The sequence below is a fragment of the Pseudorca crassidens genome, chromosome 10 (assembly GCF_039906515.1).
Source record: "Pseudorca crassidens isolate mPseCra1 chromosome 10, mPseCra1.hap1, whole genome shotgun sequence".
NCBI lineage: Eukaryota > Metazoa > Chordata > Mammalia > Artiodactyla > Delphinidae > Pseudorca > Pseudorca crassidens.
Window position 1 is genome coordinate 79,088,211 of NC_090305.1, and position 26,448 is coordinate 79,114,658.

General features: G+C 39.4%; 1 protein-coding gene across 35 annotated transcripts in view; it reads right to left on the reverse strand.

Moving 5' to 3' along the window:
• Positions 1-26,448, reverse strand: part of FHIT (fragile histidine triad diadenosine triphosphatase) — a 1,451,597-nt gene that overhangs the window by 1,418,781 nt on the left and 6,368 nt on the right. For 2 of the 35 annotated variants that reach the window (XM_067755008.1, XM_067755002.1), the window contains exon 2: positions 5,757-5,860. The exons of 32 other annotated variants lie outside the window; for them this stretch is intronic. The gene's annotated coding sequence lies outside the window, so the exon portion shown is untranslated. Of the gene's footprint in view, positions 1-5,756; positions 5,861-19,533; positions 19,644-26,448 lie in introns of all 35 variants that reach the window. One more of the 35 variants, XM_067755003.1, reaches the window with a different exon arrangement.

Genomic DNA, 26,448 nt, shown 5'->3' on the forward strand with positions numbered 1-26,448 from the left:
AGGGCTGAAAGAGGCTTTCTTTGTACAGTTCGTAAACAGAAAAAACCTGAGCACGTGTCAAGGTGATGAGCAGATGAGCAGTGGAAACTAAGAGGCTGAAAGCAGAAGAGTGAGAAAGGGTAGCCAGTACTGAAGGTTCGCTCCCAGAAAGGTAAAGGGACAGACAGGTAGTGGGACTGATCTTAAAACAGAGCTTTGTTGTCTCCTTAATCGTAGAATGCCTTGTGACAGGCATGCATGCTATTGTCTTAAATTATTACCTTCTCCTGTGTTTATATTTTATGACCTTAATGAACGTCTAAGCTCTTTAAAACCTATGGCTTATATTGCTTAAACCAAACTCACCCTGCCCGGGCATTGTGAGCCCCAGACTCTATGCTAGCACTAAATAGTCATTCAGTCAATACTTGTTGAATAAACAAGCACAGCTGACCCTTGAACAGGATGTTTGAACTACACTGGTCCACTTATACATGGATTTTTTTTCAATAACTACGTACTACAGTACTACACTCTTCGTGGTTATTGAATCCGCAGAATCTCGGATATGGACACACATATGGAAGGCTGATGATAAGTTATACACAAATATTCAACTGCTCGGCGCCCCTAACCCCCTCCGTATTCAAGAGTCAGCTGCACAAGTGGATTCCACAGTCTTTGTGTATACCTCTGGCACCCAAACATTTGTCCATTTATGTATGCTAGATATCTGAAGTAGGAGCAGGTCAGAATCAGAAAACTCTCACTCTAGTGCCCAAAGTACTTAATCTCTGGACAAAAGTCAAGAATAGCCACTCAAACTAGTCCTCTCTTTCCCATGTTTACCTTGACCCCCAAATCCAAAGACATAAACTTCTACTGTCCATGAAAACATTTTCACCTGCAGCTACAATGCATTATACCTTTCCCAGTTCCCCTCATGCCTAACTCATCCCCATTTTGTTGTAGAGCAGGTGGACTCTCTAACCTTCATATGACCTTCTGCAAGACACAGATTATGTTTAAATGAATCCAAAGAGGTTTAGGCTTTAGCTGCTCCCAAAAGACATAATCATGGAGGCAGAGCAGTACAGGCCAATAACATACTGATTTATCTGAGTGGTTTTCCAGAGCATAGCTGCCCAGAAAACCTTTTTCAACACCAAGCCCCTCACTCCATTATCCAGCCTCCAGGTAAATACTGGCCTGAATTTAAACAAACATCTTTCTCAAATATGAAAACCTCCTTTGACTGTGATTTATCTTCCCCCAATTAAAACCTATCTTTGGGAACCATCCAACTGCACCTTCCTTAAGGCAACATTGCCTGGAACTGAGAGATTTGCATCCACTGCTGCATTCTGCAGCCCTCACCTGACTTGACTGCCACATTAAGCGATTGGTTATTGACCTTTAAGTCTTTAACAATTATGTATATACCTAGGAAAGAAGTCTGTTCACTCAGGAATTAAGACACAAGAAAGAAGACAGTGAATAAATTCAGCCCTCATTTCTGTTCTTGTGCTATGCTCAGTGAGCTGTTGCTGCAGATGAATTACTGCAACATTCTTTCAAATGATAGCCAATTTTCAACTAAGAAAAGATTCTTAAACCTTTTTCTACATATCGGTGAAAACCAGGCAGCTGGAAAACGTAGCCTTGGTTAAACTACCTGATGATAAATGAATATTTTAAACACATGAAATTATTTGAGAATCTGCAGACTGATTTAAACCCTCACAACAAACAACAGAAAAGATCCCCCAAACCTGAGACTTCTCAGATGTATTCCCAGAAATTTTATTTCAGTTTATATGCATGTATTTCTTAAAGAGTAATTTTCAGAATTTGTGAAACTGATGTATTTAGAGTTGAGGGAGGAGATCGGAATATTCCTTAGTTTTGTTATTCACATGGATAACTGATCAATATTGTCAAAATGTAAATGAAAGTCTTTCCAATAGACCCTAAGTTCAACAAAGATACAGACAACATCTTTTTTTTTTTTTTTTTTGGCCAGCACCTCATTTTTATTTCAAACAAAAGCATCGAACGTCTTTAAAAGAACCTCTTACAGGTGTGGTGATTCAGACTACACCCTTCTTGCTCCTTGTTGAATCTACGTCCTCTAAGACAGTGTCAACATACACCCAAGGAAATTTGCTTAAAGGAATATTATGTTTGTGTTATTGTTGAAAACATTGAAAATTCTTTACTTGAGATTAGCTTTTTATTTTTGTTCTTTCTTTCTCATTTTCTTAATTTGTACTCTAGGCTTTTTTAAGATAAAAAGATATCTCTCTACAGAAGTCTACACTTCTGTGGCCTGAGACACACACACACACACAGAATATAACACCACTCATCCTCACCACACCTGTTCAATGCTGTAATATTTGCCAGGCATTGAAAAAATAAATTTGCCAAGTAGCATGAGCCCTGGAAAATCATTAGGTGACACCTGAGGAGCAGAATACCAGTCAACCAATAATTAGCATCTTAACATGCAGAGAGTTAGAGACAAATCAAATTCCATGAAATCTCGGGGAGCATGACCCTGGCCAGGTTGGCACCCTGGCTGTGGGGGAAGTCAGTGGCTTTGTCTGACCGTAAGACAGGGCTGGAAGCACCGTGGCTAGTCTAATCCTAGGAGGAGACACTCAGACAACGTGACATTTGCACAGGGATGCCCTAACATGGCCCTAGTATGTTTTCTTAGAATGAGATGACATTTCAAGTCAAACAGTTCTGCTCCCAATAGCACAAACCCTCCCCAAACTCTAATAACCTGAATTTGAGACAAAGAGGTTCATCTCAGAGAGAAACTGAGGTTGTATGGATGTAACATTAAAATAATCAATTTTTAAGTAAGGTTAAGCCAGATATTCAGTGTTTAGCCTCATTCGTTATCATTCCAGAATTTCATAGACCTCAGATCGCCTTAGTCTAAAAAACAGTTCTTGTTTGAGCAAAACCCTGTTCCTGGAGTATCCATATGGATACTTTTCAATGAACACGGAATCTAGTTAAAAAATTGTGCTACCACGAGGTGTGGCAAGTGTCAGTGCACTGTGTCCTCACCAAACCCCTGCTGCCTGGAACTGCTGTCCACATGTGCGTCCATCCAAGGATGTAGGGCTAGTGCTGTTACTGCTGCCTCCAGCCTATCTAAGGTCACCTTTCTTACACAGCTGATTCATGCTAAAGGAAGAAACAGAGAGGTTGGAGAACACCAATTCCCCATTCGGTTTCTGCAGTTGTCTACGTAACTTGGGGATCTCGCCCTTAAGAGGAGTCCAGAATGAAGGGCCCCACCTCCAAACAGACTGCCAGTCCTCAGGGTAAATGCTCTGCCTCTACCATGTGGCCTGCATGTGCCTGGTTTGAATCTGCTTCCACCCTAAGCCAAGGGTGACTGTTCTGCCAGCCCCCACTCCACTCCACTACAGGGTCAGGCAGCAGGCTCCTGGACCAGTGACATCACTGCTGAGAGGGAGTCTGGTTGTGCCCTCCTCTGAACTCTCCATCTGGAAGATTCTCTGGCCTCCTTCCCTCTCATTTTTAAACTGATAGACACTGCTGGACAGGGAAACTCAGAGCAAACCAAAGTTCATCTTCCCTTCCCTGCTTCTCAGCTGGCATAATCACAGGGACAGAACGAGGTTGGCAGGGACCAGGATGCCAGGAATTAAATGAGGGCCCCTGACCATTGGACCACATTAGTCCTGCCTTCCAAAGTCTTAATTAGTCCTCCTCCGCCTGGCATATCCACTTGCCTTTGGAACCCAGAGAGGTGGCCGGGTCAGATGCCATGCTCACAGCAAGTACTCAACAAAATATTGGTTGAGAATGGCAGCCACAAACGCCTGCTGGCTCACGGCTTTGCAACAACAGTCAGTTTTGAGGTCTGGGCCCCAGCAGCAAGATTTCTGCTCCTCTTTGTAATGCAGACAGTTCTAGCAGCGATATTCCGAGTGATATTCAGCTACCAGCTCAATTTGGAAGCAAAATGATCTTAACAAACAGTGGCAGACTTGACAGACAGGCTGTTGAGCCTGGGGACCAAAACAAGGGACAAAAAGAAAGAGAAAGGAAGGGTTGATGGTAAGTGGAAGAGAGGAAAATGAACACTGCAAAGAGAATTGATTACGGGGCTAGACACCTCAGTTCTACAGATCTGAAATGAGCGGGGAACAAAACAACAGACTCAAAAGAGATGTAAACAGTGGGTGGGGGGGAGTCCCAGAAAGGGGACAGAGTGGCATCTTTTGGGAATTCTGATGCTGGGACAGACTCAGGGCTAGCAGTGGAATAGATGCAACAGTAAGTAACATTTGAGAGGTTTCAAAAGACAATGAGTCCTAATTCTGTCTTGTTTTGCCCTTCTTAAACTGTAATGACACACCAAAATTTGCTATTTTTCTAAGAGGACATTGACGGATACAATGGAAACTCTGAATACATTTTTTCCCTCTGCATTCATTGTCTCTGGCCCTTATCCACAGGCCTATTGCAGACTAAATTGGATTTTGGATCACTGGTACTGAGGCGCTGCAATTAATTAACAATAGAAACATAATATTTATATCCAGGCCTAACAACATCTGACATTTAAACTATTCCGCCAGTCAGGCAAATTCCATTCGACAAATTTTCATTTTAATGAACATGACAGGCCACAGTTTACATGATAGGCCAAGAAGCAGAACAGAGTTGATCTCTTGGCATGTGCTTTCAAGGCCTGGCCATGCTGCAAGAGAAACAAGCTGGGGAAACTGTCAGAATAATAGAAAGACCAGGTCCCCAGTTCTGCTCAGACAGACCAAGGATACATGCCCCCCAACAAAGATCCTAGTATGAAACTGTCCTTGTTTCTGTGCAAGCTCAAAGTGAAACACCTACTGCCCCTTATGATCCACTGGATAACTTTTCTATCTTTGGGCTGCGGACATTTTCTTTGGGGTACTAAAATCCCTTAGTCCTTCCTAATTAAAAAGTGATAAACGTTTTGCAAGACATCCAATAATGTGCAAAGTACACAAGAGTTGGAACTGATGCAGCTTTTTCAGTTGGCACAAGACTGGCCTTCCGTATTCTGCCAGATGGTGTATCTCAGTAAGTCCCCAATCCCTGACTCAAGTGAGGGGCACTGTCAATATGATGCTGAAGAAGAGACTTTTTAAATGCTATCTTATTTTGCATTATACTAACACCAAAGGCCTAACATTTTTTTCTTGCTGAAACTTTCATAGTTAAAGAAGTTTTCACTTTTCTATGACTCATTATTCAAGCAGACAGAAGATGGTACACATGAGGAGAAAAATTCCATCCCCATAATTACTGTGTAAATTTGCTGAAACCCAATATCAAAGACCAGATCTCCTAGCCTGAACTCCTATCACTCCTGTATGGATTACTGGTCTAAAGGATGCTGGGTGACACAGTGTGGATTTCTCCAAACCCATCTACACTACCCCAAAAATGTGGATATAAAGGACAGAGATGAAGATGGAAAGTGTAGAGAGAACAAGGCAGTTAGAGAGAAGCTTAAAAGATGTGAGAAACAGATAAAGTCAGTGAAAAACCAACAGCAAATTGTCAACAGGAGCCCTTCTTATTGGAAAGGCCATGTATTTCTATTTCACGTATTTAAAACACTCTTTATCTCAGCTTTTACATCAATTTAAAAGAACTGAAATAAAGTTCCACTTTTCAAGTAAAGACTCCTTTGGAATATGGATTTGGTTCCAATCTCAGCAATAAGAAATAGCCACCTTCCCAGTGACTTGTTTTCAAGCAATGGCTCTGAATAGATCCAAAATGATAACTATGCTCCATGTCACTTCTAGATATGGTCATGATACTAGAACATTAAGTCCTGAAAGGATAACAGCATTTCCATTATTATAACCAGATTTAAAATCAGTAAATTTTCAGTCAAGTTGATAACATGTATGTAGAGTATGGACACACACACAGACACACAAACACAAGTTATAATAACAGTCAGGTTTTTGAGTTCTTTACATGCATCCCCTCACATAAAACAAACACTATAAGTACTATTATGAACCCAATTACACACTGAGGAGAGGGTGATTAGAGTTAACTGATTTCCCTAAGAGGTGAAGTCCAAGGTCACAGGCAGGTAAGTGGTAGAGGTGAGGTGCAAATCCAAACCTGCCTCCCTCTAGAGCCTGTGCTCTACACAACCCAGCGGCATATGACGGCATCTGCAAGGGAGACAGCATGAAGAAATTGATTTCTTTTGGCAATAGTCAAAATATCTTTTAAATATCAGGTATAAAGCATTTTCAGCCCACCAGATGCTTATTTAATTTTGAAAAATCAATTTTTATGAAGCTGCTCTGAGAAGTAGTTTCATGTTTGTTAATGCCTGGTTATATTCTTGAAAAAGTAGAAGGCTTATAGAAAAAAGATATATTTCTTAAAGTCAGGAAGAAAAACAAGACCCTAACTAGATTGAATTGATAATGTTTGACAGAACACAAATGAATAGAATCTGTAACTTTAACATGCCTTTGCAGGAGGCATGTACTAAAATGCTCATATCAAATTCAGAACACAAAAGATTTAACATGCTTATTGTTGTAAACAAAGGCATTTGGTTAAATGAAAGTTCCATCAAAGCTTAATAACCAAATTCAAGTGAACACAAAGTAAAGGTTTATATACTTTCTGCAGTTTCAGTAATAGCTAATCTAATCATGGTAAATGGAGGGTTATTGTTGATTTCCTTTGCCTCCGTTTCATAAATTAGATAAAGCAACCTGGCAGTTACCGTACTTTAGAGTTTTGTTCGACTAAGTGATTTTAAAGCTATCTCAAAATATAACGAAGCCATCACTTGAATGACTGCTGAAGTGTGCCTTGCTTTGCGTCACCACATTAGTGCTTTCGATCAGTGTTACGTAAGAAGCTTCCTGTGAACTAAAACTATTCTATAAAGCTCAATTTATATGTACAGGACCAACGATTTAGAAGGCAAAGTGTCACTGATACAGTATTATCTGATATTCCGTTGCACCAGGGCCAAGCTTGTAAAATATAAACTAGAAAAGCAGTCAAGTGTTATTATTTCTTCTGATCCAAAACTCAGGAACAGTAGAATTTCTCTGGTTAATGACTTTTCATAGCACATTTCCAATTTTCTACTATACTTTATTGATCTGGAATACTAAAACGGTTTTCTTCCCTGGCTAAAGAACACACCAAGCTCGTGCCCTGCATCTGGTGGGATACACCTCCAAAGGCACCATGATGGTGGCATCTCATCAGGCAGCTGAGGGGTGGTAACATGAACCAAGGCATTTTCCTCACTGAAAGAATGTTGAATCTCAGGCCTTTTGATAAAAGGAAACACTTTGCCCTGGGAGGCTAGATACCTGCAGTTCTGAGAGCCGATGAGTTGCCCTTCACAAAAGCAGTCTATTTTCCTGCATTTTCCCCCTGTGCCCTGATACGGTTACTTTCAATTACCCTGATAGCCCAGGAAGAAAAATATCTCTCTCTCCATATTTCATTCACATAATAAGATTCTGCAAGCTGTTCTGTATGACAGATGAGGACCGTGAGCTGAAGCAACTTGTTCTGCCTGTCAGCCTCCAAGAACCCACAGCAATGAGATACAATCGTGATGACATTACTAGAGTAGAAGTGGGTCAAATCCATAGTCACTTTAAGACAGAATGTCAACTGTTTTTTCTATTTCTACTTCAGTAATTTGATGCAGTGGTACCCACCCACCCCCAAAAAAAGAAAGAGTTCATTGTTATTAGCTTAGTATACACACACACACACACACACACACACACACACAGAGAGAGAGAGAGAGAGAGAGAGAGAGAGAGAGAGAGAGAGAGAGAGAGAGAATGCAAATATTGTTAAAATTAGCCCTTAAATGACTTTTGCAGCCTCTGACCAATCAGTCAACAAAAACTTACTAAGCATCTACTATGGGCCAAACACTGATCTAGGGAGAGCGTTGGAAACAGACACAGCCCTGCCTCATAGAGTTTACAGACTGGAGTAAAAGACAAATATTAGCAAGGTGATTGAAACTGATGTAATGAAGACTGCAAATGAAGTACAAGGGGGCTTATAAGATAAGAACTGCTAGTCTTATTGGTCAGAATAAGTTTCCTTGCAGAAGAGACATTTAAGCTATAGCCTCAGGTAGAAATAGTAGCCAGGTAAGGAGTGAGGGAGAGGAGTTCCAAGCAGAGGGCTTTCTCTGCAAAATGTTTCCTTTCAAAGAAACCAGGCTTCAAGATGCAGACGGTATAATGGAGTAAATGAAGACATGGAGCCCACCCCGGGAGTTATTATCTTTTCCTTGTTTTAACCCCTAGTTTAAAAAATTAATTGATTGAAAGAAAAACTTATAAAGCATTAGTATGCCTCTAGTATGCCTCGGTCCTATCTTACCACATAAAGCCAAAAGTTAGTCATAACAACATCTTGCTGATCTAAATATTAAGGTGGATTTTACTTCGTAAAAAACCTAATTTGTCTTGACTGTACTGGTTAAAACCCATGGGTTATTTTTAAAAACATGTTTTGACAGCAGTGAAACTTGCAGCACACACAACACCAAGAGCATAAATTTGTTCAGGGTACAAGTACATGAAAATTAACACAAGCAGTTGGTAAATGTGATAAAAAAAATTAAAAAAAAAACTCTACCAACTTCAGGCCACAGCAGGTAGAAATTAAGAAGAAAAACATTCTCTTCTCTAATATTTTGTCATGAAAATCCTGATTCATTCTTGCAGAAAATTGTATTGGATCATCACTCAAGTCTTTTAAAACATACAACTTTTTTCCATGGATTCAACAAAATGGAATGGAGAGAGAAAACTGGATTTATTAATGAGTACGCTTGCCTTTTCTACTAAACCCTAGAATGTGACATTTGGACCATTTTCTTTCCAAATTCAAAATCCATCCCAAGAATCCAAAATCGATAAAATTTGCATTAGCGTAACTGAGGCTGTATTTGGCCCTAAAAACTGAATGACTAAGTAGGACTACTAGTATGGCAGAGTTTTCTTTTCTTTTCTTTCTTTCTTTTTTTTTTTTTTTTTTGTCTTTAGCTATTACCAGAAATGACCTTAGCAGCTACTCTAAAATGAATACAACCTAGAGCTACTTTAAGAATTATAGTGTACAAACCATGAGCATTAATAGTCTCATTCTACCCTGTTACTTAAATCTTATCAAGAGTTCAATCTGGAAGGCATATTAAGAGGAGGACTGGTCAAATTAGCAAGTACCTACTGGACGGCAACCAGAAAGATGGGGGCTCCAAACTTCACATAAGGAACAACCGAAGTACCTGGGGAATATTCAGCCTGGAGGAAAGCAATAAGAGACGTGAAAACTGCCTTCATAAATTCTATGGAAATTCGGTGATTAAAGCCATTTCATTTTATTGAGCACCTCCTCTGTGCAAAAGGCACTGTGCAAGGCGATGAAGATACAACACTGAGCAAATAAGCCTTAGCCTTTTACTACCATGTGGAAGAGAAAACAGACTTTCTCTGTGGCACTTCACAGGATATGGTCTAACAGGGCACAGCACAGATTCTGGAATCAGAGTGCTAGACTCAAAGCCCGTAGTGGGCTGGATGGTGGCCCCCAAAAGATATGTCTGCATCAAATCCCTGGAGCCTGCAAGTGTTACCTTATTCAGAAAAAGGGTCTTTGCGAAAAGAATTAAGTTAAGAATCTTGATTTGAGGTCATCCTGGATTATCTGGTTGGGCCCTAAGAACAATGACGTGTCCTTATAAGAGAAAGGCAGATAGAGATTTGAGAAAGAAGAGGAGAAGATACAGAGAAAGCCAAGTAAAGTAAATTATTATGGAGCCACAAGCCAAAGGATGCTTGGAGCCATCAGAACCTGGAAGAGGCAAGGAAGGATTCTTCCCCAGAGCCTCTTGAGGGAGCATACCATACACCTGGCACTCTGTGGCAATGAATTCCTTAAAAAATAAGACATAATTTCCTATGGGAGCTACCATCCCTTGGATGAGAATGGAGGGGGTTACTCTTTACCCAAACTAAAACATGAAAATATCTCACAATCACAGCTAGGGAAAAAAGACAAGCCAGTGGGTCTTCAAAGGGGATAAACCTACCTGTGCAATTCTCTCCCTTCTTGGATTCAGTATATTTCAGACACTGCCGACTACACCCTGGGAGGCTAAGTCAAAATGTGCAGCAAGCCAGGCAGTAGGTCTAGGAAATTAAGATATAGCTTCCTACTCCTATTTGTGGTGTAGCTGCACGGCCAGAATAACGTAGTTCACTTGGGCCTGGTTTTGCTGAAAAGACACAGGTCTCAAATAAAGCTAGACAGGAGACTAGATAAATAAAACTACAGAATATTCACATAATGGAACATTATATAGCAGCCTAACCAAATAAGGCAAGAATACAGAACAGTGTATATTGTGTGTTACTTTTTGGGTAAGAAAGGAAGGGAAATAATTTATATACATATTTGCCTGTGTGCATTAAAAATACTGAAAACATGCAAACGAACCTAGTAAAAGTGGCTACCCTAAGGGAAATGGGGGCAGAGATGGGAGTATGGGGACAGGAACAGGAGTAAAACTCCACTTTATGCCTTTTGCATTGTCTTGATTTTTGAATCAGACAAATATATTACCAACTCAAAAAAAATGTCTATTAAAAATAAAAAACTAGGGCTTCCCTGGTGGCACAGTGGTTGGGAGTCCACCTGCCGATGCAGGGGACACGGGTTCGTGCCCCGGTCCGGGAGGATCCCACATGCCGTGGAGCGACTGGGCCCGTGAGCCATGGCCACTGGGCCTGCGCGTCCAGAGCCTGTGCTCTGCAACGGGAGAGGCCGCAACAGAGAGAGGCCCGCGTACCGCAAAAAAATAATAATAAATAAATAAATAAAATAAAAAACTAAAACAAGGTTATAACAACTCACATTGCTGGGGGTAAGTAAAATGGTACATTTGAAGAGGGCAATTTGATGACATAAATCAAGGACTGTAAAATTGGCATTTCGTTGGGCCCAGTGATTCCACTTATGAAAGGAACTTAAGGAAATAAGATTTGTGTACACACACACATACACACACACACACACACACACACAGATGTTCAATGCAGTATTATTTGTCATAGTTAAATTTTTTTTTAATCTACATGTAAAATAACAGAGATTGAGTCAAATAAATCATGAAACATTCAAACAGTTGAGGGATATGCAGCTATTAAAAATTATACTATAAAATATATACTGTAAAGACTACTCAGAGATACAGAAAAAGAATATTCATAGTGTATTTTTTTAATTATTCATTAAATTTCCAGTAAAATCTTTAAACCATCTACCGGGTGCTAGGCAGTGAGATGGATGCTGATTTAAAAAGCCAGTTATGGGGGCAGTACATAACTCAAAAATCCCACTTTTTTGTGCATTTATAACTAAACTAAAAGGATAAACACCAAAATGAGAGCAGTGATTACATCTGGGTGGTAAGATTATCATTGAAATACATTTTCTATAATGAACATATATTACTTCGCAATAAGAGAAAAAAGCACCACTTTTAAAATCAGGTTAACAACACCCAGGGTCAAAAATGTGTCTCATTCATCTGTGTTCTGACACCCCAACCTGACTCCCTGAACACAAGTATGATGCCTGCTTCAGCCGCAGCCATCCTGTGACCATTAAGAAAAGGCCAAGAACACTGTAGACACACTCTCCTTGACATCTCTGAGCTGTTGAACTAAAGCCACAGCCACCACACATTTCTAGATTTCTTTTTTTCTTTTCTTTTCTTTTTTTTTGCGGTACGGGGCCTCTCACTGTTGTGGCCTCTCCCGTTGCGGAGCACAGGCTCTGGACACGCAGGCTCAGCGGCCATGGTTCACGGGCCTAGCCGCTCCGCGGCATGTGGGATCTTCCCGGACCGGAGCACGAACCCGTGTCCCTTGCATCGGCAGGCGGACTCTCAACCACTGCGCCACTAGGGAAGCCCACTAAATTTCTTATTATGTGGGAGAAATAATCCCCTATTTTTTAAAGCCACCATAAGTCAAGTTTTCTATTACGTGCAGCTGAAAGCATTCTGAGCTGACAGAGTTAAATATCAAATAATAGAGGATATGTTAAGGCTGGTACTGGCAACCCAACATGTTTATTTTGGTCCATGAGTAGAAACTGAAAACAGATGTTGTTAACTGCCCCACCACCTTCCTGCTCCATAGTCTCTTCTCTGAAGCTCCTGGGAAAAAGATCCCAGGAGAAGCTGTTAGTGGAGATTCTAGGGGCGCAGGGGAGCACTGTCTGCAGTGAAGAAAAACTAGATACTTACTCCTACAGCTTACCATATAACCCAGCATTTCCACTTCTGAGAACGTATCCTAAGAAAAGAATAGTGGATGTAATTATATGCAAATATTGCATATATGTAATTATATGCAATATTTGCATATATGCAAATATTCTTCGCTAACATATACCAGAAGTAGAGGTGGGGGAAACCTAATGTTAAACAATTAGGATAGGGGCTTCCATGGTGGCACAGTGGTTAAGAATCCGCCTGACAATTCAAGGAGCACAGGTTCGAGCCCTGGTCCGGGAAGATTCCACATGCCGCAGAGCAACTAAGCCCATGCACCACAACTACTGAGCCTGCGCTCTACAGCCCACGAGCCACAACTACTGAAGCCCACACGCCTACAGCCCGTGCTCCTCAACAAGAGAAGCCACCGCAATGAGAAGCGCGCACGCCGCAACAAAGAATAGCCTCCGCTCACCTCAGCTAGAGAAAGCCCACGTGTAACAACGAAGACCCACCGCAGCCAAAAATTTAAATTTAAATTTAAAAATTAAAAAAAGACCAATTAGGATAGGTTGCAGGTTCTAATAGTAAGGGTACTTTGCAATCATTAATGACATGGCAAAATGCACACAATACCCTGATGAGTAAAAAAAAAGGTAACAAAACTACATATAAAGTGTGATCCCAATTTAGAAAGCTAACAGAACTTAGAACTTACATACGCAATAAAAAAGGATGGAAAGTGTATACATTGAAATATTTTTTAAATATTTATTTATTTTATTTATTTTGTCTGCACCAGGTCTTAGCTGTGGCACACAGACTCTTAGTTGCAGCATGCAGACTTCTTAGTTGCAGCCTGCACACTTCTAGGTTGGCATGCAGTATCTAGTTCCCCAACCAGGGATCGAACCTGGGCCCCCTGCATTGGGAGCACAGTCTTACCCACTGGACCACCAGGGAAATCCCTACATTGAAATATTAATAGTGCTATAATGAGGGGATGAAATGCTAATGTTACTTTACTTTTGAGCATTTTTGTCTTTTTTTATTTCCTAAAATGAATTTTCTTATGCAGTTGGTAAGAAAAGGTTTTTTTTTTCCAAATACCACCTTCTCATAGAATAATCTGGGCCCTCTAACCAAGATGCTGGCCTCATGGACAGCAACTCTGTCTACTATCTGCCTGCAGATCCAATGGAGTTAACAAGAAACAATTTATTTTTGTGTTTTAAAAATAGACTGATGCCAACAGCTGCAAGCTAAGTTACAGAAAAAGATAAAGAAATCTTGTTTCCAAGTGAATTTGCATTATATAAATGCAATATGTTTTAATTCCATAAATATAGTTTTGATGCTGCCAATTTGAGAAAAATATTGATGTTTCCTTAAATAAGTCTATTCCATACTGAAATTCATTCCCTTACATGAAATGGAATGATCTTGGAAACAATACGAATAATGTTAATTTGTTATGTCACTGGTAAAAAGCAAGTCCATTTACATACTTGTCTTGATCCAACAGACTTCATTACTACAGAAAGAGTAGCCACCAAGCAGGTTTGACTTCTTGACCAGCTGAGGACATCAGCTAGTAGAGCTTAAACTCTCTCCCATGTCATATAACATGCATCCATATCCCAGCACCACCACTTGCCAGCTGGGTATCCTTAAGCACATACTTAACCTCTCTGTGTTTCAGTTTTCTCATCTGTAAACAGGGATAATAAGAGTATCTACCCCCTAGAGTTGCTGTGAGGATGAAATGAGAGAATCCCCACAAAGGTCTTAGTTTAGTGCCTGGCCCATAGTAACCTGATAAAAAATAACGTCTCTTCTAACTAATATATCTCTTCCATATGTGGAGATACAGCATGGACCTGGAACATTAGATTCTTCTCTTTTTTTACTTTTAGCAAAATAAATTTTACTTATTATAAGCTAAAATATATAATAGCTTAAATCAAATGGCAACACATAGACTTTAGGGAAAAAAAATCTCTTGCCTCATTTCTTCCTAATTTCCACTTGTCATCCCCAGAAGTATCTATGTTCCCCTGTTTTAGTTGTCCTCTATTTTTCCATTTCTCCACTGTAGCTATATTGCATTTTTTCCCAGTTTTATTGAGAAATAATTGACATATATCACTGTATAAATTTAAGGTGTACAGCATGATGGTTTGATTTACATATATTGTGAAATGATTACCATAAATAGGTTTAGTTAACACCATCTAACACCATTTAGTTAACACCATAAATAGGTTTAGTTAACATCATCTCATAAAGATACAATAAAAAGAAAAGAAAAAACAAATTTCTCCTTGTGATGAGAACTCTTAGTATCTACTCTTTTAACAACTTTCCCATATACCATACAGCTGTGCTAACTATAATCATCATGTTGTACATTACAACCCTAATACTTATTTATCATATAATTGAAGTTTGTACCTTTTGATAACCACAAATCTAATCTTTTCCTATGAGTTTGGTGTAGGTTTGCGGTGGGGGGGGGAATGCTTTTTTTTTTTTTTAACACATTCCACACATAAGTGACATCATATAGTACTTATCTTTCTCTGTCTGACTTATTTCACTTAGCATGCCTTCAAGGTCCATCCATGTTGTCATAAATGGTAGAATTTCCTCATTTTTATGGCTGAATAATATTCCATTGTATGTATAAATACCAAAATTTCTTTAACCACTCATCCGTCAATGGACACTTAAGTCTTGGCTATTATAAATAATGCTGCTATGAAAACAGGGATGCAGATATCTTTTCCAATTAGTGTTTTTGTTTCCTATATATATACATGGAACATTTGATGTTAAAGAGACTCCAGCATCCAGGTTTAAGAACTCATGCTGGATACAGATATTTGACTTTCAATTATAGATTTGACATTATTTATTTACTGTTCCCTATGATAAATGAGATGCTTAGGGAAAATGTTGGGTCTTTTAGACAACTGGGAAATCTGCTTCAGCATGTGTATTAGAGATGGTAACTGCTCTCAGTCACCTTGTCTCATCTAGTTCTTTACTTTATTTAAGGTATTGTGACTAATTAAAAAAAGAAAAAATGATAGCTAAAATCATTGCTAGTGTGTATTTGGTGCTTATTATATACCAGGAAGCACCCCATGTACTTTCATGTATTATCTCACTTAATCCTCACAATTAACCAGTGAGATAGATTCTCTTATTATCTCCATTTTTTAGAAAAGGGAACCGAATCACAAAGAGACAGAAAAATACTGAGTCAAGATATAAACATAATATATAACAGTAACAAAATAACAACATAATAATAATAACAAAATGGCAGCATCATTAAATCCCAGTGATGTGTCAAACAGCACTGGATGCTTTCCAAACATCATCACTTGTGATTACAACAACTTCTACTATTCCCATTTAGTGGATGAGAAAACTGAGTACTTAACTAAATTAGCTAAGGCAAGATATAGGTCTGTTTGGCCCTGAAGCCTGCCTTGCGAGGCAAATGCCCTTGTGCAGAGGATAAGGGGAAAGGCTTATCAGATCCCTGAAGCTCTCCACTTGGTCATAGCATGTTGGAGAGCACATGACTTCAGAATTATCAGATCCAAGTCCCTCACTTGACAGATGTGGAAAGGGAGGCCCAGAGAGAAGACACGACATTCATAAGGCAGTGAAAGAGCCAGAACTAAAACCCAGGTCTCTCGACTCCCAGGACTGCGTTCTTGTGGTGACATGGTGAGGCCCTCTCACACTGAGTCAGCCATCTCAGATGCTGAAAGAAGGAAGGGAGAGCCTGACAGCTGCAGGGTGATGGTGCCAGCCTGTCATCTCTCCCTCTGCTCCCTCCTGACCCTGGGGGATGCTGTACATGCTTTCGGGCACATTCAGAACTGGGAAGAATAGAGAAGCTTGGGGGAAAGAATCCATAGCAAAGGCGAAAGCACCCAGTGCCCTTTCATAATCTACCCAGAGCCAATTTCCAATATGATTCTCCTAAAATAGATGGAGATCAATGGAGAAGGAGGTTGGCTCAGGCACGTGTGGGTCTCTTTTATAGACACAAAACACAACAGAGCCCAGGTCTTTAAATCAGCAAATCCCTTGAGTCTTTTCTGATTAAATGCACATCTTTCCTAGTTTGTGTACTGGATAAAAATAAAGTGTCGTATAGAGAAATCTTAAAAATAGAGTTTAGGAGATATTGAATTAAAATTCATTCAGTATTATGTAATCCTTGAAATACAACAGTTGTTTACTCTGCTTTGATTTCTAAGCTTTCCTTTGATGACAAATATTAATATTTATCATTTTTCTGATGTTGGACTAATGAGAATCTTAAGTGTTTATGAGAGGCATTTAAATACTCCAGTATGATAGATGTGTTTGTTTTCTGACTTATATTCCTTTGTATTTAACATCAATGAGCATTTACTTTTTTGTGCTGAATCCTGGGTTGTTGTTCACCAATGTTTTCAGAAAACTTCATATGGCCAGAACTGCTAGCCTCTACATTTATTTCATGGCCAAATATGAGATTTCCCCAAATAACACAATACTATGAGAAAGATCTAGCTGTGATCTTCAAACTGAAAACTGGCACACGTATAACTACTTACCAGCAAGTAGACAGAGCAACATAACAGGTTTAATGACACTGACCACAGGTAATATTTATTGAGCACTGACCACTCATCAGGCACTGTGCAAGGCATGCTTTACATCAACAGTCTCACTGAATCCTCACAATAACTCTAATAAGAGTTAAGTAGTATTATAATCTTTGTTTTACAGAAAAACAAGATGCAGTGAGGTTGAGTACTTTGCTCAAGATGACACGGCTAATGAGAAGCAAAGCCAGCAGTCAGTGCTCAGAGCCAGACAGCAGGCTCCTCTCTATACTCCCTCCCTATGAGCCCCTTCTTGACTCCCCAGCATTTGAAACTTCCTATTAGCTATATAACATTAATGACCCATCTGCATGGAGCAGCAGCCTCAGGATGACCCAGACTTTCAGGTCTTGATGGCAATGAGGAGAAAAAACTCATTCTATCTATCACAGGCCTGGGGATAGGACAAATAAGGTCCCTGCCTTTGGGGAGCAAACTTTCTCGAGAGGGAAAATAGACAATATTAATGCAATAAACAAGGCATTATTTCCAATAAACAGAGGAAATGGGTTGCTGTACATGTTCAGAGAAATGCTAAGAGGGCTGAGGTCTGCGATCTTTTGTAGATTTCACTTAACTATACTCCCCATGCAACCAGGAGTCGGCTAACCAAAGAAGTAATAGAGGATGGCCTAGAAGTAGTGTGGTCAAGTGCATGGTGTTGTGCAAAGTGCAACACCGAATTCTAAGTAAGGGATCTGACATGGACCACTTACCCCACACAGGGACCACATGCTCAGGAGACAGCATGAGCAAAATCACCACTATTCCTGCCTTCACAGAGCTTACAGTTGAGAGGGAAGAGAGGCATTGATCAAAAAATAGAGATGAAATAAAAGCTATAAAAAAGTATGAGGATATTTCTCCAAAGAAGACAATACAGATGGCCAACAGGTACATGAAAAGATGCTCCACACTGCTAATTATCAATGTTAGAGAAATGCAAATCAAAACTATAATGAGGTATCACCTCACATCAGTCAGAATGGCCATCATCAAAAAGTCTACAAACAAACGCTAGAGAGGGTGTAGAGAAAAGGGAACCCTCCTACACTGTTGATGAGAAGGTTAAGTTGGTGCAGCCACTATGGAGAACAGTATGGAGGTTCCTTAAAAAACTAAAAATAGTCACCATATGATCCAGCAATCCCAATACTGGGCATATACCTGGACAAACATATAATTCAAAAAGATACAAGCACCTCTATATTCATAGCAGCACTATTCACAATAGCCAGGACATGGAAACAACCTAAATGTCCACTGACAGACAAATGGTTAAAGAAGGTATGACACACATATACAATAGACTATTACTCAGCCATAAGAAAGAATGAAATAATGCCACTTGCAGCAATATGGATGGAACCAGAGATTATCATACTAAGTGAAGTAAATCAGAAAGAGAAAGACAAATACCATATGATATCACTCATATGTGGAACCTAAAATATGACACAAATGAAATTCTATGAAATAGAAACAGACTCACAGACACAGAGAACAGACTTGTGGTTGCCAAGGGGGAAATGGGATGGGAGAGGGATGGAGTAGGAGTTTGGGGTGAGCAGATGCAAACCATTATATAGAGAATGGATAAACAACAAGGTCCTACTGTATAGCACAGGGAAAACTATATTCAGTATTCTGTGATAAACCGTAATGGAAAATAATATTAAAAAAAGAATGTATATATATGTATAACTGAATCACTCTGCTGTATAGCAGAAACTAACACAACATTGTAAATCAACTATATTTCAATTTAAAAAAAAATGGCAACATAGTAGAAGCCACAAAGAACTAGAACCTTGCTATTCCAAGTGTGACCCATCTTCCACATCTGCATCACCTGGGAGCCAGCCAGAAATGCAGAAGCTTCTGGTCAAACCACCCTTGCATATAATTCCAGCCAGGCCCTGACCCATAAGAGTTGGACCCAGCTGTTTCATCTGCACTAGGAAGCCAAATGCAGCTAATTCTTCTGGGCCAGGGAGACGTTGGTCTGTTGCCTTGTGGAGTTTCAAGAGACTTGAGGAAGCTTTCTGTCCTGCATAGAGGGGCCAAGAGAGGTCCTCAGCTGTAGATTTATCTGTGGCCACTGGCTGCTGAAGCTTCCTGTCCTTGCTTTTACCCCCTCAGCTGGCAGAACCCAGCAACTGGGATTTCAAACTGCAGTGGCCACCTGTTGCCTTTGTATCCCCAGTAGCACTTCACCACTTACGAAGGTATCGGCACCTCCCATTAATCAGGCCTCTCTGTGTACAGAGCCATGTAAGCTGTGTCCAGCACAACTCCAGAGGGCACCATTCACATACATATTTCTGAATCAAAAAACAAAAACCTTCCCTTTCCCTCCACCCAACCATCTTCTTGTTATACCTCTTCCATACCGTCCACATTTGTCGCGCATGCATTTTTCCCTGCTCTCCTGCAGATCACAACCTCTCCCCTCACTAGGCTCATTCCTGGGAGAGGTTGGACAGAGACTGCCAGTGCTTCAGGGTTGAGAAAAACAACCTTATTCCAGCAGGTTCCTCTGCCTGTCCTCAGGGCTCCAAGCACATACACAGACTCCAGCTTCTAGGTATCACTCAGGCATCTCCTGGCACAACCAAGCAAGTACTGTCCTGCAGTAAATGTGGAGACAGCAGTGAGGTTTTTTTTTTATTGTTTCAAAACTGAATACATGCAAAAGAGCCTTCAAGTCCTGCAAAAAATAAAAATTTTGTCCATATCACATACTACAAACTTCAGTGATTAAATGACTGTAGACCATACTTTCCTCCAGCCCATGCTCAACTAAAATACGCATGCATTAAACCTCATGAGGAAGCACTGATAATTCCACATTATCTATGATGGGTTTTAGCTCCAATAGCTGTGAGCCTGAGAAACTGCAAAATACATTGAATTTTCATGGAAACCTGACTGTTAACAAAAAGAGGTAAATCCATAATGAGGAACACTAATAAACACATAAAAAGATTCAGAAAGAGTCTTTAAGTTCCAGAATACTCAATGAGCGCCTTTTGTGAACCTCTTAACCAGTTTCTCAATTTTTTTTCTATGCCTACTTATTTATCATTACAAGAAAACCTTGGCATACATGCAAATTCCCCCAAAATATGTAATTTTTAAACTGTATTAAACCCGCCAGCAAAAACACTTTTCCCAGTCTTTCTCTCTATTAAGTCAACACAGCAGAAAAATAAAACTACTACATTGTGAAATGACCTTCTAGTGAGCAGAGAAGCTTAGGAAATGCTGTAAAAGGAAATTGAGGTATAGGGTAATATAAATTCAGGCCAAGAATCCTCCTGAAAACTGGATATAAAGTTCTAAATATAAATATTCAATGGTGTGGCCAAGATGGCAGAGTAGGAAGACCTGAACTCATCTCCTCTTACAGACACATCAAAATTACAACTACTTACGGAGCAACTACTTATGAGAACAACCTGAAGACTAGCAAGAAAGATTTTCCACAACTAAAGATATAAGAAGGAGTGACGAGAGGGTAGGAGGGGTGGAGGTGGAGCTGCAGTCCCGTCCAGACCCACACTCCCGGGTGGGCAACCCACAAATGGGAGGATAATCACAATTGTAGAGGTTCTCTTCAAGGAGCGACCTAGAGATTATCATACTAAGTGAAGTCAGTCAGTAAGTGAAATAAGTCATATGATATCACTTATATGTGGAATCTAAAATATGATACAAATAAGCTTATTTATAGAACAAATACAGACTCACAGACATAGAGAACAAACTTATGCCAGACTCACAGACATAGAGAACAAACTTACGCTTACCAAAGGGAAGAGGTGGGAAGAAGGGATGAATTAGGAGTTTGGGATTAGCAGATACAAACTAGTATATATAAAATAGATAAACAACAAGGTCCTACTGCATAGCACAGTGAACTACATTCAATATCTTGTAATAACCTGTAATGGAAAAGAATCTGAATATACATATATGTGTGTATGTGTGTGTGTGTATGTGTGTGTATATATATATATATATATATATACACATATATATATAACACAATCACTTTGCTGTACAGCTGAAGCTGACACAAAATTGTAAATCAACTATAGTTCAATTTCTTTTTTTTTTTTTGGCTGTGTTGGGTCTTAGTTGTAGCACACAGGATCTTCATTTGAGGCATGCGAGATCTTTCGTTGAGGTGCGCACGCGAGCTTCTCTCTAGTTGTGGCACGTGGGATCCAGAGCACGTGGGCTCTGTAGTTTGCGGCACATAGGCTCTCTAGTTGAGGCATGCATGCTCAGTAGTTGTGGCGCCTGGGCTTAGTTGTCCTGCAGCATGTGGGATCTTAGTTCCCTAACCAGGGATTGAACCGGAATTCCATGCATTGTAAGGCAGATTCTTTACCACTGGACCACCAGGGAAGTACCCCCCAACCAGGGATTGAACACAGGCCACTGCAGTGAAAGCACTAAGCTCTAACCACTGGGATGCCAGGGAATTCCCAACTATACTTCAATTTAAAAAAAGATACTAGGGAGCTAATTTGCCTGCTACAGCAATAATTATCCCCAAGCTTAGCACCATTATTTCAAGCACCCAACACAATGTCTGACACATAATATGTACTCAATAAACACTTATCAGTGATTGAATTAATTTTTTTAAATTTATTTATTTATTTTTGGCTGTGTTGGGTCTTCGTTTCTGTGCGAGGGCTTTCTCTAGTTGCGGCGAGCGGGGACCACTCTTCATCCCATTGCGCGGGCCTCTCACTATCATGGCCCCTCTTGTTGCAGAGCACAGGCTCCAGATGCGCAGGCTCAGTAGCTGTGGCTCATGGGCCCAGTTCCTCCGCAGCATGTGGGATATTCCCAGACCAGGGCTCGAACCCGTGTCCCTTGCATTGGCAGGCAGATTCTCAACCACTGCACCACCAGGGAAGCCCTGAATTAATTTTAAAAAAAGAATTTTAAAGATAAGCAAAAGCTAAAAGAGTTCACCACCACTAAACAAGCTTCTCTAAGCAGAAAAGAAAAGACTACAACTAGAAATATGAAAATAATGAAAAGGAAAATCTCATTGGTGAAATTACAGTAAAGGTAGTAAGTAGATCGACCACTTACAAAGCCAGTATGAAGGTTAAAAGACAAAAGTAGTTAAATCATCTATTTCCACAATAAGTAGTTAAGGGATACACAAAACAAAAAGATGTAAAATATGATGTCAAAACATTAAATGAAAAATCTCACATAAACAAGCTAACTTAAAGGAACTAGAAAAAAAACAAACAAAACCCAAAGTTAGTAGAAGGAAAGAAATAATAAAGATCAGAGAGAAAGATAAATGAAATAGAGCCTTTATAAATACAACAATAGAAAAGATCAATGAAACTGAGAGCTGATTCTTTGAAAAGGAAAACAAACTTGATAAACTTTTAGCCAGACTCATCAAGAAAAAAAGAGAGAAGCTCAAATAAATAAACTCAGTTACAGCCAACACCACAGAAATACAAAGGATAAGAGATTGCTATGGGGACTTCCCTGGTGGTCCAGTGGTTAAGAATCCACCTTCCAATGCAGGGGACGCAGGTTCGATCCCTAGTCAGGGAACTAAGATCCAATATGCCACAGGACAACTAAGCCCACGCGCTCTAGACCCTGCTCACTGCAACTACTGAGCCCGCATGCCCTGGAGCCCATGTGCCACAACTGAAGAGAAGCTCACACACTGCAACAAAGAGCCCATGCACTGCAACAAAAGATCTCACGTGCCACAACAAAGATCCCACGTGCCACAACTAAGACCTGATGCAGCCAAATAAATAAATAAATATTTTTTTAAAAAAGAGATTACTATGAACAATTATACACTAATAAAATGGGCAACTATGAGAAGTGGATAGGGCTTCCCTGGTGGCACAGTGGTTGAGAGTCCGCCTGCCGATGCAGGGGACATGGTTCGTGCCCTGGTCCAGGAAGATCCCACATACCGCGAAGTGGCTGGGCCCGTGAGCCATGGCCGCTGAGCCTGCGCTTCCGGAGCCTGTGCTCTGCAACAGGAGAGGCCACAACAGTGAGAGGCCCACATACCAAAAGAAAAAAAAAAAGTGGATAAATTCCTAGAAAAATATAATCTCCCAAGACTAAATCAGGGAAAAATAGAAAATATGAACACACCAGGACCAGACAGCTTCAAAGTTGAATTCTACCAAACATTTAAAGAAGAGTTAACACCTAACCTTCTCAAACTATTCCAAAATTGAAGAGGATAGAACACTTCTGAACCCATTCTATAAGACCAGCATCACCTTGATACCAAAATCAAAGACACCACACAAAAAAAGAAAATTACAGGCCTATACCACTGATGAAAATAGATGCAAAAATTCTCAACAAAATATTAGCAAATCAAATTCAATAATATATTAAAAGGATCATACACCATGATCAAGAAGTATTTATCCCAGGGATGCAAGGATAGCTTAACATCCACAATTCAATCAATGTGATACACCATATTAACAAATTGAAGAATAAAAGTCATATGATTATCACAAGTTTGTGAAAGAGCTTTTGACAAAATTCAACATCCATTTATGGCCAAAATTCTCAACAAAATGAGAATGGGGGAACATACCTCAACATAATAAAAGCCATATATGACAAACCTACAGCCAACATCATACTCAGTGGTGAAAAGCTGAAAGCATTTCCTGTAAAATCAGGAACATGACAAGGATATCCACTCTCACCAGTTTTATTCAACAAATTATTGGAAGTCCTAGCCAGAACAATAAGACAATATAAATAAATAAATAAATGGAATCTAATTGGAAAGCAATAAATAAAACTGTCCCTGTTTGCAGATTTCATTATATTTATGTATATAAAATATATATAATACCTAATTATATGTGTGTGTGTTTGTGTATATATATATATATATATATATATATATTTTTTTTTTTTTTGGTAAGCATGTATATTCCTAAAGAGCCCACCAAAAACTATTAGAACTGAAAAATAAATTCGGTAAATCTGCAGGATACAAAATTAATACATGGAAATCTGCTGTGTTTCTATACACTAACAGTGAAGTATCAGAGAAGTTAAGAAAACAATCCCATTTATAATTTAATCAAAAAGAAGAAAACACCTAGGAATAAATCTAACCAAGAAAGTAAAAGACTTAGAAAACTATAAGACACTGATGAAAGAAATTGAAGATGACACAAACAAATGGAAAGATATACCACGCTTATGGATTGGAAGAATTAATATCATTAAAATCACCATACTACCCAAGGCAAATCTACAGATTCAATGCAATCTCTATCAACTGGAACAAATAATTCTAAAACATGTAAGGAAATACAAAAGACCCTGAATAGCCAAAATGAACTTTAGAAAGAAGAACAAATCACACTCCCTGATTTCAAACTATACTAGAAAGCTACAGTAATCAAAACAGTATGGTAGTAGCACAAAAACAGACACATAGATCAATGGAACAGAATAGAGAGCTCAGAAATAAACCCACACACTTATGGTCAGTTAATCTACAACAAAGGAGGCAAGAATATACAATGGAGAAAAGATAGTCTCTTCAGCAAGTGGTGTTGGGAAAACTGGACAGCTACATGCAATAGAATCAGACTGAACTACTTTCTCATACCATATAGAAAAGTAAACTCAAAATGGATTACAGACTTTAATGTAAGATTTGAAACCATAAAAATCCTGGAAGAAAACAGAGGCAGTACACTCTTACACATTGGTCTTAGAAATATTTTTTTAGATGTCTCCTCAGGCAAGGGAAACATAGAAAAAATAAAATAAACAAATGGGACTACATCAATCTAAAAAGCTTTTGCACAGTGAAGGAAACTATCAACAACATGAAAAGGCAGCCTACTGAATGGGAGAAGATATTTACAAACAATATATCTGATATGGGGTTAATGTCCCAAATATACAAAGAATTTATACAACTCAACATCAAAAAAAAAAAAAAAACCATTAACAAATGGACAGAGGACCTGAATTGACATTTTTCCAAAGAAGGCATACAGATGGCCAAGAGACACATGAAAAGACACTCAACATCACTAATCATCAGGGAAATGCATATAAAAACAACATAAGATACCACCTCACACCTGTCAGAATGGCTATCATCAAAAAGACATCAAATAACAAGTGTTGGAGAGGATGAGGAGAAAAGGGAACCCTCATGCACTGTCAGTGGTATTGTAAATTGGTGCAGCCAGTATGGAAACAGTATGGAGGTTCCTCAAAACATTAAAAAATAGAACTGCCTTACAATCCAGCAATTTCACTTCTGGGAATCTACCCAAAGAAAAGAAAAACACAAATCTGAAAAGATATATGTACTCCAGTGTTCATTGCAACACTATTTACAGTAGCCAAGATATGGAAGCAACCTACGTGTCCACTGATAGATGAATGGATAAAGAAGATGTGATACACACACACACACACACACACACACACACACACACAGGAATATTACTCAGCCATAAAAAAATGAAATCTTGCCATTTTCAACAATATGGGTGCATCTAGAAGGTATGCTAAGTGAAATAAGGCAGAGAAAGATAAATCCCGCATTATCTCATTTATATGTGGAACAGAAAAAACAAAACAAGCAAGCAAACAAAACAAAACAAAAAAACAGACTCATAGATACAGAGAACAAATATGTGGTTGCCAGAAGGCAGATGGGTGAGGGGGTCAGCAAAATAGGTGAAGGGGATTAAAAGGTACAAACCTCCAGCCATATAAGAAATAAGTCACAAGGATGTAATAAACAGCATAAGGAATATGGTCAATAATATTGCAATAACTTTGTATGCGGACAGATGGTTACTCGACTTATCTTGGTGATCATTTCATAATGTATGAAAATATCAAGTAATTATGTAGTACACCGGGAACTATCATAATAGTGTATGTCAACTATATTTCAATAAAAAATAGAAATTACTTTCATGAAGAAAAAATATTTTTTCTTCATGAAAAAAACACATTTTCTATGGAGGAAAAAATTTTTAAAGGAAAGGGGTCCTATATATTATGGATAATCCAGAAAATTAAAGGCATTTAATCAAATTAGCTTAACTGTTCCACCCTAAAATGGTAGATGGAAGTAATTTTAAAGAGAAAAAAGACAGATAGAAACCCATCTTTATAATTGGCAGCATCTCTGGAAGTGGTTCCTTTTAAACTACTGAATTAGAATGTAAGAATGTTGCTAGTAAGGGGGCTTCCCTGGTGGTGCAGTGGTAGAGAGTCCGCCTGCCGATGCAGGGGATGCGGGTTCGTGCCCCGGTCCGGGAAGATCCCACGTGCCGCGGAGCAGCTGGGCCCGTGAGCCATGGCCGCTGAGCCTGCGCGTCCACAGACTATGCTCCGCAACGG